The following is a 13,858-nucleotide window of genomic DNA, read 5'->3' as shown; positions in this document are numbered from 1 at the left end:
GGTGTGAGGTAGGGGTCACACTTCATTCTTTTGCATATTGATATCCAGTTTCTCAAACACCATTTGTTGAAGGAAGTGTTCTGCCCCATTGGATGGACTTGGCACCATTGTAAAAAATTAGTTGGCCATATGTGAGGATATTTTTCTAAAATCCCAATTCAATTTCATTGATTTATATGTCTGTCCTAGTGCCAGTATCATGCCATTTTGATTACTATAGCTTTGTATTAAGTTTTGAAATTAAGAAATGTGAATCCTCAAACTTTTTTCTTCTTTTTCAAAATAATTTTGGGTATTCAGATTCCCTTACCCTCCCATATGTATTTGATGATTGGCTTTTCCACTTCTGCAAAGATCACTGTTGGTATTTCAACTTGATTGCATTGAATTTGTAAATCACAGAATTGACATAGTAACAATATTTAGTCTTCCAATCCATGAGCATGGAAGAAATTTCATTTTATTTACGTTTTCTTCTATTTCTTTCAGCAATTTTTTTTTGTTTTGCATGTATAAGTACTTTATATATCAAGTTAAATTTATTTCTAGATATTTGATTCTTTTAGTAACTATTGTGAATGGCATTTTTATCTTGATTTCCTCGTCAGATTGTTCATTCCTAATTACTAGTGTATAGCAACATTTTTCTTATACATTGCCACTTTGCTGAATTCATTTATCACCCCTATTAGCTTTGCGGTGGATTTTTCAGGATTTTCTGTATATAGGATCTTGTCATCTGCAAATAGAGAAAGTTTCCATTTTTCCTTTCCAATTTGGATGCGTTTCATTTCTTTCTTGTTGTTGTTTCATAATAGAAATTTTATGGGTTCTTTTGAAGACTGGCACCACAAAAGTTATAAACTATTTGTACACAATTTTAATTTATGTCAATGGCTTTCTGTATTATAATTTGGAGGCAAGTTTTCCTTAAAAAAAAATACCAAATACCAATAGCTTCAAGTGTTGGCAAGCTGCTATTTTGTAAATCCCACTAATTCACAATAATACCATACACACTACATATTCTCACCTCCAATCTTTCACAGCATATAACAAAGTTATTAGGAAAAGTGGATGACCCTGACCAAGTATGCTACAGAGGACACACAATTCTGAGAGTGAAATCCAAGATCAGGGAATTGTTTTAAGAAAAGCTTCCACTAAATAACATGGGAATAGAAGTAATTTAAAATGTTCAATGCACATTAAATGCATGACTGTGATTCCAATTCATCATTTAGTATGTGTTGTATTACAAGGTATGATGACTGCCACCAGTCCCCACCCTCTGATGTTAAGTAGACATCCAATAGAGTTAAAGCCACCTATAACTCAATACCTCACTATTTTCTTGTTGTACCAAAAAGCAAAGAACCAGCATATTATTTCCACTCTTACAAAAAAGCATTTACATTTTAAAAATGGGATGAGGTAGGATTTCTATCTCCTTCTTTAAAATGTTTCTTCTACAGCAACTAAAATCTTGCATTTACAAAATAGTTGAGAAAATATTCCTTTGGATTGTACAGGAATGGAGAAATAGGGAACGCTGTTAAGACATGGTATATGAGATCAATCAGACTTGGCTTCTTCTCTCCTGCTGTATCAAAGGGTGGATTCTCTTCATTTTTAGTTTTTCCATTTTTGGTTTTGCAGGTAAATCTTTACTTTCTTGGTTAGTCTCTTTAGCTGGTTTTCCTTTGCTCCCATTTTTTGTTTTGGTTGCACTTTTTTTTGCCTGGAGATTTATCCTCTCCCACTGCCATTTTTAGTTTTGTTTCCACTTTCCCAGAACCAGGTTTAGCTGACAGCCTCACTGACCTCCTCTTGGGCTCCTCCTTCCATCCCTTAGGCCAAAGTGACCTTCCTCTTGGGCATCTTCTTAGTGGGGCAGGTATGTGCTGGGTGCTTTCGACCTCAGTGCATCTAAGTTTTTGTAAAGATGGGTTGTTGGTCCTTTCATTTTCATATCTTGCTTAATTTCTCTGGCTAGAGCTTTCAGAACAATATTGAATAACATTGTGACAGTGGGCATCCATGCCTTGTCCCAGAACTTTGAGGGTAAGATTTCAGTCTTTCACAATCGAGTACGGTGTTAGGTGTGGATTTTTCATACGTGTCCTTGATCATGTTAAGGATGTTTCCTTCTATTCCTAGTTTTCTGTATTTTTTAAAATCAAGAAATGGTGTTGCTTTTGTCAAATAACTTTTCTGCATCACTTGAGATGTTTATGTAGTTTTTTTCTCACTTCAATCTATTAATGTGGTGCATTACATTAATTGATTGTTATTTTGTACCACCCTTGCATTCCTGTGATAAATCCTACTTGGTCATTGTTCTCGATTGCTAGCTTCCAGAATGCAATATACCCGAAATGGAACGGCTTTTAAAAAGGGGAATTTAATAAGTTGCTAGTTTACAGTTCTAAGGCCGAGAAAATGTCCTAATTAAAGCAAGTCTATAAAAATGTCCAAATCAAGGCACCAACAAGAGGTTACCTTCACTCAAAAAAGGCTGATGAAGTTCAGGGTTTCTTTCTCAACTGTAAAGGCATATGGTGAACTTGGCAAGGTCTGCTAGCTTTCTCTCCAGGCTTCTTATTTCATGAAGCTCCCCCAGGGACATATTCCTTCTTCGTCTCCCAATGTCTCTGCTGGCGTGGGCTCTCTGCTTCCTGGCTCTCATCTTTCTGTCATCATTCTCTGCTCTCTCAGAATCTCATCCCTTTTCCAAAACGCTTCCCCTTTTAAAGGATTCCAGTAAAGTAATCAAGACCCACCTGGAATGGGTAGAGTCACATCTCCCTCTAATGAAAGGTTAATACCCACAATTGAGCAAGTCACACCTCTGTGGAGATAACCTAATCAAGTTTCCAACCTACATTATTGAATGTAGGTTGAATATGAATTAAAATCCCTATTGAATAGGGATTAAAGGAAATGGTTGCTTCTACAAGATTGATTAGAATTAAAATATGGCTTTTTAAGGGTACATGAATCCTTTCAAACTGGCACAATCTTGGTGTTTAATTCTTTTAATGTGTGCTTGGATTCAGTTTGCTAGTATTTTCTTGACAATTTTTGCGTCTATATTCATGGGGGATATTGGTCTGTAATTTTCTGTCCTTGTGTTATTTTTATCTGGCTTTGGTATTAGTATGATGCTGACCTCAGAAATGAGTAAGGAAGGTTTCATTCCTCTTCAAATTTTTGGGAAGAGTTTGGCTGGATTTGTATTAATTCTTGAAATGCTACATAAATTCACCAGAGAAGTTATCTTGTCCTGAGCTTTTTGTTGTTGGGAGGATTCAATGACTGATTCAATATCTTTACTTATTATGTGTCTGTTGAAATTATCTATATCTTCTTGCATCAGTATAGGTAGTGTATGCCATCCAACCTCCTCCTGAAGGGATTAGCCCTAGAGTGATTAATCCTGTTTCACCAGATAAAACTGCAAATGAAGACCCTGAAGCAAATGGCTTGGAAGATATTTCTAATTCTTTTCATGACACACCCCCACCACCCCTCATTCCTTCCAGACCTATAACTAGACTAAAGTCCCAAGAGGCCCCTACAAGTGATGTGCAAAGTATTACACATGAGGAGGTATGCTATACTCCAAAAGAACTGTGTGAGTTTTCCAATTTATATAGACAGAAATCAGGGGAATATGTGTGGCCATGGATTTTAAGGGTGTGGGATAATGGTGGGAAGAATATAAGGCTGGATCAGGCAGAATTTATTGATATGGGCCTACTAAGCAGAGATTCTGCATTCAATGTTATAGCTCGAGGGGTTAGAAAAGTCATTAACAGTTCAACAGTTGGTTGAAACATGGATCAAAAGGTGGCTGACATTACCTGAGGTTGAAATACCAGAACTGCCCTGGTATAATGTAGATGAGGGGATCCCGAGGCTTAGAGAGATTGGAATGTTAGAGTGGATTTATCTTGCAAAGCCTGCTCTTACACCCCAGCAATGTCCAGAGGATGCACCTTTTACCAGAACAGTGAGAAATAAATTTGTGAGACTAGTGCCATCATCCCTGAAGAGCTCTGTAGTTGCACTTCTCTGTAGGTCAGATATTATTGTGGGAACTGAGCTGGAATCCTTAAACACAATTGGGATGACAGGCTCCCGAGTTGACAGAAGCCAGGTGGCAGCACTTAATCACCAAAGACAGGGTAGATGTGGCTATTATAATGGACAGCAAACTCAAAGCAGGCATCAAAATTATATGACTCGCAGAGATTTGTGGCATTGGCTAGTAAATCATGGGGTACCTAGAAATATAATAGACGGGTAGTCTACTAAATTTTGTTCAAGCTGTATAAACAAAAGAGTTCTAGGTCAAGTGAACAGAAGTCTAACCTGAATTACAAAAACACAGATTCATGACCGCTTAATCAATTCCCAGACTTGAGACGGTTTACAGACCCAGAGCCCCTTGAATGAAGGGAAGGCCAGGTACCTTTGGGGGAGAACCCTGTTACAACTGCCACAGATTTATACTGTTAATCTTCCTCCAAGCCTTCCCCAAGGAGACCGACGGCCTTTTACCACAGTAACTGTGCACGGGGGAAAAAGAACTGATCAGATATTTTGGGGATTATTAGACACTGGTTCAGAAGTGATATTAATTCCAGGGGGCCCAAAATGTCACTCTAGTCCACCAGTCAGAGTGAGGGCTTATGGAGGTCAAGTGATCAATGGAGTTTTTAGCTCAGGTCCGTCTCACAGTGGGTCCAGTGGGCCCTCAGACCCATTCTGTAGTTATTTCCCCAGTTCCAGAATGTATACTTGGTATAGACATGCTGAGCAACTGACAGAATCCCCACATTGGCTCTCTAACTCATGCAGTGAGGGCTATTATGGTGGGAAAGGCCAAGTGGAAGCCACTAGAACTGCCCCTACCTAGCAAAATAGTAAATCAGAAGTAATACTGGATTCCTGGAGGGATTGCAGAGATTACTGCCACTCTTAAGGACTTGAAGGATGCTGGGGTGGTGATTCCCACCACATCCCCACTCAACTGTCCTATTTGGCCTGTGCAGAAAACAGATGGGTCTTGGAGGATGACAGTGGATTATCTTAAGCTCAACCAGGTGGTAACTCCAATTGCAGCTGCTGTTCCAGATGTGATATCATTACTTGAGCAAATCAATACATCCCCTGGTACCTGGTATGCAGCTACTGATCTGGCAAATGCTTTTTTCTCAATAGCTATTTGTAAGGACCATCAGAAACAGTTTGCTTTCAGCTGGTAAGGTCAACAATTTGCTTTCACTGTCCTACCTCAGGGGTATATCAACTCTCCAGCATTATTTCATAATCTTGTCCGCAGGGACCTTGATCATTTTTCCCTCCCACAAGACATCACACTGGTCCATTATATTGACGATATTATGTTAATTGGATTTAGTGAGCAAGAAGTAGCAACTACTGTAGACTTATTGGTAAGGCATTTGCATGTCAGAGGATGGGAGATAAATCCAACAAAAACACAGGGGCCTTCCACCTCAGTAAAATTTCTAGGTGTCCAGTGGTATAGGGCATGTTGAGATATACTTTCTAAGGTGAAGGATAAGTTGCTGCATCTGGCCCCTCTTTTGACCAAAAAAGAGGCAAAACGCCTAGTAGGTCTCTTTGGATTTTGGTGACAACATAGTCCTCATCTGGGTGTGCTACTCCAGCCCATTTATCAAGTGACCAGAAAATCTGGTAATTTTGAGTGGGGACCTGAACAGGAGGAGGCTCTGCGACAGGTCCAGGCTGCTGTACAAGCTGCTCTCCCATTTGGGCCGTATGATCCAGCAGATCCAATGGTGCTGGAAGTGTCAGTGGCAAATAGGGATGCTGTCTGGAGCCTTTGGCAGGCCCCTATAGGAGAATCACAACACAGGCCCTTAGGATTTTGGAGCAAAGCCTTACCATTTACTGCAGATAACTACTCTCCTTTTGAGAAACAGCTTTTGGCCTACTACTGGGCCTTAGTAGAGACTGTGCGCTTAACTATGGGCCACCATGTTACCATGAGACCTGAGTTACCTATCATAAGCTGGGTGTTGTCTGATCCACCAAGCCATAAAGTTGGGCGTGTGTAGCAGCACTCTATTGTAAAATGGAAATGGTATATACGAAATAGGGGCAGAACAGGTCCTGAAGGCACAAGTAAGTTCCATGAAGAAGTGGCGCAAATGCCCATGGTCTCCACTCCTGCCACATTACCTTCTCTATCCCAGACCAGAGCTATGGCCTCTTTGGGGAGTTCCTTACAGTGAATTGACTGAGGAAGAGACTACTCGGACCTTTTTGACAGATGGTTCAGCACAGTATGCAGGTACCACCCGAAAGTGGACAGCTGTAGCACTCCAACCCCTTTCTGGGGTGTCCTTGAAGGACAGTGATGAGGGGAAATCCTCCCAATGGGCAGAACTTCGAGCAGTGCACTGGTTGTTCATTTTGCTTGGAAGGAAAACTGGCCAGAGGTGCGTTGGTGTACTGACTCATGGGCTGTTGCTAATGGTTTGGTGGCTGGATGGTCAAGGACTTGGAAAGACCATGATTGGAAAATTGGGGACAAAGAGGTCTGGGGAAGAAGTATGTGGATAGACCTTTCTGAGTGGGCTTAAAACATGAACATATTTGTGTCCCATGTGAATGCACACCAGAGGGTGACTTCAGCAGAGGAAGGTTTTAATAATCAAGCGGATAAGATAACCCATTCCATGTATACCAGTCAGCCTCTTTCCCCAGCAACTCCTGTCATTGCCCAATGGGCTCGTGAACAAAGTGGTCATGGTGGTAGGGATGGAGGTTATGCATGGGCTCAGCAATAGGGGCTTCCACTCACCAAGGCTGACTTGGTTACAGCCACTGCCGAGTGCCCAATCTGCCAGCAGCAGAGACCTACTCTCAGCCCCCAATATGGCACCCTTCCCTGAGGTGACCAGCCAGCTACATGGTGGCAGGTTGATTACATTGGACCACTCCCTTCATGGAAGGGGCAGTGATTTTTTCTAACTGGAGACACGTACTCTGGATATGGGCTTGCTTTCCCTGCACACAATGCTTCTGCCAAAACTACCATCCATGGACTTACAGAATGCTTTATCCATCATGATATTCCACATAGCATTGCTTCGGATCAAGGAACACACTTCACATCAAATGAAGTGTTGGAATGGGCACATACTCATGGAATTCTCTGGTCTTACCATGTTCCCCATCAACCAGAAGCAGCTGGATTGATAGAACGGTGGAATGGAGTTTTTTGAAAACTCAATTATGGTGCTAACTAGGTGGCAAAAACTTGAAAGGCTGAGGTAATGTTCTCCAGGAAGCTGTATATGCTCTGAGTCAGCATCTGCTGTATGTTGCTATTTCTCCCATAGCCAGGATCCATGGGTCCAGGAACCAAGGGGTAGAAAAGGGAGTGGCACCATTCACTATTACCCTTAGTGATCCACTTGGAAAATTTTTGCTTCCTGTCCCTGCCACCCTGAGCTCTCCTGATCTACAGGTTTTAGTTCCAAAAGGGGAGTGCCTCCACCAGGAGAAACAACAATGATTCCATTGAAACTGGAATCTAAGACTGCCACTTGGTCATTTTGGGCTACTCATGCCCCTGGATCAACAAGCCAAGAGGGGGATTATATTACCGTAAAATGGAGTGATTGACCCTATCAGGTGGAAATAGGACTGCAACTAACCATGGAGGTAAAGAAGAATTTTCCTGGAATATCAGAAATCCCCTAGGGCAGCTTTTAGTACTACCATGCCCTGTGCTTTAAATCAATGGAAAACTGCAACAACCCAATCCAGGCAGGACTACCAATGGGTCCAAAACTTCAGGAATGAAGGTTTGGGTCACTCCACCAGGCAAAGAACCACAGCCAGCTGAAGTGCTTGCTGAGAGTAAAGGGAACATTGAATGGGTAGTGGAAGAAGGTAGCGATAATATGATCTATAACCACATGATCAGTTACAGAAACAAGGACTGTGATGCTGTTTTGTTCCTGTTATACCATTTAAGTTTTAAGATATCAAGTTTAAGAATGAATATTACCCAAGGACTTGCACCCTATTCTGGAGAGAGTTACTGTGTTTCCAGTTATATGCAGGACAGTTGAGTATTGTTAGGTGAAAGAAAAAAAGGGTTTTAATGTTTTTTATTTAGAAATTAGGTATGGTTTAAGGTGATACATACATAGCTGCCAAGTTGACAAAGGGTGGACTGTCATGGTCAGCTTCATGTGTCAACTTGGCCAAGTCGTGGTACCTGTTTGTCTGGTTAGGCAAGTGCTGGCCTGTCTGTTGCAATGAGGGCATTTCATAGAATTGGATCATGATCTCCTGAGCTGCATCCACAGCTGATTCCATTTGTAATCAGCCAAGGGGAGTGTCTTCTGCAATGAGTGATGCTCAATCTAATCACTGGAAGCCATTAAGGAGGATTCAGAAGAGACAGGCTCTCTTCCTGCTTCAGCCAGCAATCCTCTCCTGTGGAGTTCATCCAGACCCTCCATCGGAATTGTCAGCTTCATAGCCTGCCCTGCAGATTTTGGACTCTGTGTTCCCACAGTCACGTGAGGCACTTTTATGAATTTTATATTTGTGAGTATTCCCTGTTGATTCTGTTTCTCTAGAGAACCCTAGTTAATACAGTTGTATAAGAGTGTGTTGTTTAATTTCCACTTATTTTTGAGTTTTTTAGTTCTCCCTCTGTTATTGATGTCTAGTTTCATCCATTGTGGTCAGAGAAGATACATTATATGATTTCAGTATTTTTGTATTTATTGAGACTTGTTTTGTGACTTAACATAGGGTCTGTCCTGAAGAAAGTTTCATGTGCACTGGAGAAAAATTTGTATTTTGCTACTATTTGGTAGAGTATTCTATATAGGTCTGCTACATATATTTATTTATAATATTGCTCAAGTCTTCTATTAGCTTACTGATCTTTTTATATGTTTTAGCAACTACTGAAAATAACATACTGACATCAACTATTGTGCTAGTTTGAAACTCTTATATACCCCAGAAAAGCCATTTACTTTCAATCCTGATCTAATATTGTAGGACCAGTCCTCTGTTTAGGGTGGAATCTTTTATTAGATTGTCTGCATAGAGATAGAGTGACCCAATCGTGGATGTGGCCCTTTGATTAGATGGAGATATGACTCCACCCATTTGAGGTGAGTCTTGATTAGTTTACTGAAGTCCTTTAAAAGGGGAAACATTTTGGAGAAGCTTCAGATGTAGATGCAGACACAAATGTTTGTTTGGAAATGCGGAAGCCCTGGGAGACACCAGTATGTCAGGAGCTGAGATGGCCAACTGAGACACAGATATTTGATTTGGAGAGTTAACACAAACAGAAACTGTATTAGCTAGGGTTCTCTAGAGAAACAGAATCAGCAGGAGATATCTGTAAATATAAAACTTATGTAAGTGTCTCACGCAACCATAGGGTTGTAAGAGTCCAAGATCTGTATAGAAGGCTACAAGCTGATAGCTCCAAAGAAGGTCCTCAACGAACTCTCAGGAGAGACTGGCTGGCTGATGCAGAAAGTGTGATTGTCTCTTACGTGTTCTCCTTAAAAGCCTTCAGTGATTATATTAAGCATCACTCATTGCAGAAGATACTCCCCTTAGCTGATTGCAAATGCAATCAGCTGTGGATGCAGCCAAACCATGGTCATGATTTAGGTACATGAAATGTCCTCATAGCAACAGACGGGCCAGTACTTGCCTGACCAGACAGCTGGGCACCATTACCTGGCCAAGTTGACACATGAACCTGATCATCATAGAGACCTTTGGAGATGCAGAAAAAAAAACACCCCCAAAGAAGTTATTTGAAATCACCAGCAGAAACCAGCTGCATGCCTTCCCAACTAACAGAGGTGTTCCATATGCTATAGGCCTTTCCTGAGTCAAGGTATCTTTCTCTGGGTACTTTAGTTTGGACGTTTTTTTTTTTGCATGAGCAGGCACTGGAAATCGAACCCGGGTCTCTCGCATGGCAGGAGAGAAAGAACTCTGTCTGCTGACCACTGTGGCCCACCCAGTTTGGACATCTTTTATGACCTTAGAATTGTAAATTTGTAATTTAATAAATTCCATTTATAAAAGCCAACCCATTTCTGGTATATTGCATTTCGGGCAGCATTAACAAACTAAAACGACTGTCCACGTACAACCATCTGTTTCTCCTTTCAGATCTGTCAATATTTGCTTCATGTATTTTCAGGCTCTACCATTACATGCATATATATTTGTGGCTGTTGTTTCTTCTTGTTGACCCCCTTATCAGTATATAATGTCCTTCTTTGTTCCTTGTAACGGTTGTTCCCTTAAAGTCTATTTTATCTGATTTTAGGAAATCTGTCCCAGCTGATTATGCCTGCAGAGAAAGTTCTAGGAGGATGAGCCAAAGATAAGTTGTTACAGCAGCTCTGCTGGCACCAGGGCCGATCACCATGTTCGGCATCCCATCGCAGGAAAGAATTCAAGGATGAGAAAGTGGGCAGAAGCAAGCAGTGAAATTTATTGAGGAGAAAGCACACATTCAAGAAATTAACATAGGTATGCTCATGGGAGAGACACACCCCTATTTAAGCTGAGCTTGGGCTTTTATATGCTGCCCTGTTGCTATGCTAGGTGTGGAAAATTCCAAATCCCCCTCTTGCTCTACCCCTCCTCTCTTCTTTCTTTTGTTTGTTTCAGCTGTTTCTGAGAAGCTGGACAAAAGTTTCTAATATCTTATGTTTGGTGCTACGTGGTTAAGCCACTTCCTATAGTTCCCTGGTTTCTACTGCAGTCCAAGAGCTGATTTAACTCTTCAGTCAGCCTGTGCCTAGATTCATGGAAGCCCCTGGTTCCTGGATGTCCTCTTCTAGCCTGCCTCAGAGGGTCCTGGTTAAGACCTTCAGGCTGACACCTGGTAGACTGGAATTAACATGCAGGTGCCCCAGTTTGCAGAGAGAGGTTACTCTGCTCCCTCTGGAACAGGGCGAGAAACCCAAAATGTGAATCCATGCCAGCTCCACACTATGCTAGGGAGGAGATGAGAAAGAGATCAGCAAGGATACCAGGAAATTCTTCTGTTTTTATACTTTCTTGTTTTAGAGCTCACCCTGTTACTGCAATGCTTTAACTGTTTTCCAGACCTCTGAGAAAAATGGCTCTGCCAGTTTTTTCTAGTTGTTCAAAGATTCTGTGAGAGTGGTGTTTATGACAGCAGTGTTCTTGATTCACAATGGATAGAGGTGGCCTAAGGGTACAATGACTGAGGTGTGGAATGGGCACTGTGGTGTATACATACAATGGACTACTGAGTGGCTGCAAGAAGGAATAAAGTTGTGAGGCATGCCACTAGGTGAATGATCTTTAAGGACTGTATGTTGAGTGAAATGTCAGAAATAAAAAAAAAGATATTATCATGCTTCACTCATTTGGACTAATGAAAAAACAAATATTATCATGCTTCACTCATTTGGACTAATATTAATATAAAACCCTGGTGAACTGAAATCAAGAGCATGGGTTATCAGGTTGGGGCCTATTGTAAAGGGTCCTAGAATGTAAGTTCTTAATAGCAGTCACATATATTTAGGAGTTGTAACTGTTACTTCTAAATTCTGAGATACTGAGCTGTTAAGTATATAACCTGATCATTCCCAGAAACTTTGGATATTTATGTAAAATCTGAGACTCACAGTTGGAGCTCTGAAGCTATGGAAATCAGCAGTATACCATATAGGGACTGTTTAAAAATTGAAAACGGATCAGACTTCGAGTAGAGTTATGAATGAAGTTGATCTACATAGGGCTGGCATAGATCAGAATATGGGTATAGGATGTTATTGTCCATATTTTAAAACTTCAACTTCTGTGTGAGACTAAAGGGACAGATGTTTAGTTGGTACAAAATTTGTATTTTGGGTAGTACATTACCTAATTTAACTTGTATATACACCATAAGTACATGGAATCTTGAATAGGCATGAGATCTTGCTGCTTTGTATAGGTTAGTTTGATACCTTAATATATTGCAGAGTAATCTGGGCAGTGAGTAAAGGAGTATTTGCAAAGTCCTCTTGGGGGACTGGGGAGAAAGAAGAAAATATTTAACTTCCCCATTTGGAGAAAATATTCAACTTCCCCATTTGGAGAAAATCTGATATTCTCGCAAGCAGTGGAAACAACCAAATCTTTAGGCTAAGCTCTCAATCTTGGGGTTCACCCCTATGAAACTGATTCCTGCAAAGGATAGGCTCAGCCTACTTATAGTTAATGCCTAAGAGTCACCCCTAGAGAACATCTTTTGTTGTTCAGATGTGGCCTCTCTCTCTATGCCAACTCAGCCAAGTTAACTCAATGCCCCCCCTCCCCCATACACATACACACATATACAAGGGACATGACTCCCAGGAGTGTAAATCTGCCTGGCAATGTGGAACAGAACTCTTGGAATTATCCAGGACCCAGTACCATGGGGTTGAGAAAGCCCTCTTGAGCAAAAGGAGAAAGAGAAAAATGAGACAAAATAAAGTTTCAGTGGCTGAGAGATTTCAAACAGAGTCGAGACATTATCCTGGAGGTTATTCTTATTCACTATATAATTATTTCTTTTTAGTTTATGGTGTATTGAGTGGCTAGAGGGAAGTACCTGAAACTGCTGAGCTGTGTTCCAGTAGCCCTTGATTCTTAAAGACGATTGTGTAATGAGATAACTTTTACAATGTGACCATGTGATTGTGAAAACCTTGTATCTGATGCTCCTTTTATCTATAGTATGGGCATATGGATAAAAATATACAGATTAAAATGTAATAAGGGGGACAAAGGATAAAATAAATTGGGTAGATGGAAATGATAGTGGTCAATGAGCGGGAAGGGTAAGGGGTACGGTATGTATGAGCTTTTTCTTTTATCATTTTATTTCTTTTTCTGGAGTGATACAAATATTCTAAACATGATCATGGTGGTGAATATACAGCTATGTGATGATATTGTAAGCCATTGATTGTACACCATGTATGGACTGTGTGTAAGATTTGTCCATAAAAATATTTAGAAAAAAGAGTCTGTGAGGTAAAGGAACCCTGGATCATCATATGCCACTATCTTGCTTGACCCTAAGTCTTAAATATTGGATAATTAACACAAACATAGGTGTTGGAAGAGCTGGGATGCCAAGCAGGAGAAAGAGAGGCAACTCAGATCGGGCAGCAGCAGGAACTAACTACCACTCCTCGGTCTGGAGGGACATATGGAGGAAGTGCTGTTCCTAAATCCAAAATATACGTTATCAGTTTAGAGTTAGAATCAAGGAAGAAGCATCTGGCAAGATCCAGGTCCACAGAGGAAATGTGATCTCTGTTGGAGATGCCACTCAAGGTTGAAAGAGGTAAGGGAGAAATACCTGCCTTCTCTTTCTTTCTCACCTCCAATTCCCTAATAGTGGGACCAACTGAGCAAACCCAGACTGAAGCTATCTGGCAAGGAAGCCTGGAAAATGTCATTTGTAGACTCCTTCCTAGCAGAAGAGAACAGGGTAAGGACAGCAAATCTGTTTAATCTATTATTAAGGATCTTAGAACAAACAGGCAAATGACCAGCACAGGAAGGACAAGGGGACTTGAGAGAGGGCATTACCTTGAGGAAGGGAGTCAGAAGAATGGAGTAGGGAGAGGTACAAAATGGTCTTCAATTATATTAGCAAGCATTTCTTTCTTTCTTTAAGAATGAAAAAAAAAAAAGGATTGAGGCAAATATGGCAAAAGTTCAGCATTTATTATATTTGCAAGGTAGGTAGCCAGATGCTCACTATGTTTGTACATTT

The 13,858-nt window shown here is 40.9% G+C and overlaps 1 long non-coding RNA gene across 10 annotated transcripts in view; it reads left to right on the top strand.

The window, feature by feature from the left end:
- The window catches only part of LOC143664480 (uncharacterized), a 224,880-nt gene that overhangs the window by 158,825 nt on the left and 52,197 nt on the right, over positions 1–13,858 (top strand). For 8 of the 10 annotated variants that reach the window (XR_013166581.1, XR_013166528.1, XR_013166585.1 and 5 more), the window contains one exon: positions 10,391–10,596. This is a non-coding gene — a long non-coding RNA (uncharacterized LOC143664480). Of the gene's footprint in view, positions 1–10,390; positions 13,824–13,858 lie in introns of all 10 variants that reach the window. The other 2 variants (XR_013166572.1, XR_013166479.1) reach the window with 2 other exon arrangements.

This window comes from Tamandua tetradactyla, chromosome 1, assembly GCF_023851605.1.
Source record: "Tamandua tetradactyla isolate mTamTet1 chromosome 1, mTamTet1.pri, whole genome shotgun sequence".
NCBI lineage: Eukaryota > Metazoa > Chordata > Mammalia > Pilosa > Myrmecophagidae > Tamandua > Tamandua tetradactyla.
Note: the sequence above shows the minus strand (reverse complement) of the source record. Positions and strands in the feature narration are given on the sequence as shown.